The sequence below is a fragment of the Apodemus sylvaticus genome, chromosome 12, assembly GCF_947179515.1.
Source record: "Apodemus sylvaticus chromosome 12, mApoSyl1.1, whole genome shotgun sequence".
NCBI classification, from domain to species: Eukaryota; Metazoa; Chordata; class Mammalia; order Rodentia; family Muridae; genus Apodemus; species Apodemus sylvaticus.
Window position 1 is genome coordinate 70,236,694 of NC_067483.1, and position 2,715 is coordinate 70,239,408.

Below are 2,715 nucleotides of genomic sequence, written 5' to 3' on the forward strand. Positions count from 1 at the left end.
ATCTATGGACAACAAGGACTTGTATTAAGATGGACTTGACACTTCCGCAATCTCTGGGGGGAGGGAGGAGTGACGACTTAGAATTCCACTTTCAGATTGGAAAGAAGGAGTCCTGCCCTTTTCCCACACCCTCTACTGGACAAGAGCTAAAGGCACCCGAAGGCCGGGCAGTTATCACTGCTACCTTTAGAGGGCGCCAAACCTTCATCCTTCTTAGTGACACCCTGATTTCATTTTCCATCTTTCTTACATAGTTTTTCTTCGAGATTTTTTATATGTATTCAATAAAATATGATCATATCCATCCACTACTCCATGCAAACCTCTTCCAGCCTCCCTACACATTCCAACATAATGGCTTCAGTTTTAGTTTGATAACCAAGAACACTTATTGCCCATATGTGGATGATAGTAGGTTTATTGGCTGGAGCGTGGGATCCTTCAAAGGATGCTGATTCGCCTCTTTAGGATCTTTAAAGGATATGTATTCGCCTCAACATAAAAGCTAGAGCGAGAGAGCGAGAGCGAGCGAGAGAGAGAGCGAGCGAGCGAGCGAGCGAGAGAGAGAGAGAGACACTACCACATGCTTGGCGTTTTCTAATGCCTTGTCGCAGGAAGAACAACTGAGGAAGCAGTAGCAGTAGTTAATATAAAGGAGCCGGGGCTTGTATTTATTTTCTCTCAGTGCTTGGAAGCCATCACAGTGATGGCGGTTCACGTAGGTGTGTTGTTGCTGCTGAGTGAAGTTCGTCACCATGGTTCATTGATCATTTTCTGAACCTGGAAGTCAGAAATGCAAACACGTGGAGGAGTCAGCAAGGCAACGTGAATAAAGGTGGTCAGATAAGACCTGACCGGGAAGCCCAGTGGTCTGCTTAACTTAGCTAACTGCTGTCATTGGGGATTAAGAGCCTAATATCTCAAAGGCTCTTTTCTTTGGTCTTTTTGAGACAGGGATTCTCTATGCTCTATAATTTTTTGTGCTTTTCAAATATGCCATCCATTTATGCCAACTTCCCCAGGGCTGAGGTGCTATCAGATACCACCCTCCCTGGGTGGCAGGCAAAATTATCTGTGTGATTTCTGTGTGTATGCACCACTCATCACAGTGTTATTTGCCTTGGGGAACCAGGAGAGCATGTGTGTGTTGAGCTCACTGGCCCAGCAAGAGGAGCCTATCGTGAGTTTCCTCACTGCTGATCTCTGCCTCACTCTGAGAGGCAGAGTCTGCCTACGGCTGCACTTCCGGTGCTTGAGCCAGCATGGGCAAGGGCTGAGCTGTGGGCCTGAGGTATCCTACCACCCTGTTCACTGAGGCTCTCTCTTTCCTTCTGCACAGGATTACTGGTGCATCATTAATTAGGGGGCTGGGGAGTCTGTCCCTGTGGCTTTGCCTCACAATCAGACCAGAAGCACCAGGAACAGAAACAAAGTAGGTTTACGGAGAAAATGGATCAGGGAGGAGGTCTGAGTCCTCAGACCTCCCAGACTCTATTGGTTGTGGTGGTGGATATCTGGGAACTTTCTGTTCCAAACCCACTGCTTCAGCCCTGTGAGGTCGGGAGTCTCGGTATCTAGCTCACTGTGTATTTTCAAATTTGTACCTCTCCCATTTCAGCTGAGTTCATTTGCAAGTTTCTTAGTTTAGAGTGAGCTCCAGTGAGAGGAGACTGGACCTCAGAGGCAGCAAAACAGGGTTTGGACTTTGATCCTGACGAATCTTTGGACCCAAAGAAGACTAGCAAAACACTTTAAGATGTATTATTTACATAAGAAAAAAAAATCCTGAGGTGCATTAGCTTGAACACCCCTGTACTCAGTAGTCTGAAATTAAAGGACTGTAGTGCATTTGAGACCAGTTTAGATTACATAGCTAGTACCAAGTTAGACACTGCTACATAGCAAGACCCTGGCCCATAAAGAACAAAGAAAAGCAGAAAAGAATAAGAGAAAAAACACCCTCATCAAAGGTTTGTGTATTAAACAAATGGTTGAGTGCAAGACTGTTTACTTGGTATCCATTCTCCAATCACAAGTTCCCTCCTGCCCTAGCTTCTCTCTATAACCAGTATCTCACAGAGTTACGTTTAACATGGAAGCAAGTGGATAAACATAACTGTAGATTCCCTTGAGTTGAGAAGGAGGTATGGATGGCTTTTAAGTAGAAACAAATGGCCATCACCAAGAAGAACACCTAAACTGCTAGGCCACTAAGCGAAGGTCCCAGTTGTCAGATTTCTGCTGTGCTCTGTCTTTGAAATGTCACAAGAGAGGTGGTTGTTAGTTAAACCGGTAATGTAGAAAGTGTGAGAGTGGAACCTACCAGGCGCAAAGGGATTTATCCACTAGTGTGCTCTGAGGACCTCCTGGTGCAGGGACTGAGCTGAGGGTGGCTCCAGAGATGACTGAGACTCAGTGGCAAAACCAAAACAAATTTAAACAAACAAAAACCACTATTAGTTTCTAAGGTAGACAACACCTTGGGGCAAACTGTATTACCTCACCAAATTCCAGCTGCTACTAAATCCTCTCTGAGAAAAGCAAGAATGCACGCCCAAACTATCCCTTACATCTTCATGATGTAAGCTAATCACAACCCAAAGTGTTACCACCCATTACTTTTCCTTGTTGAGGTATGGCCTTCAGCTTACTATGTTCAGAAGCAAATGGTTTGCATGGAACATGCCTGGGAATGGGTCAGCCACTAATATACTT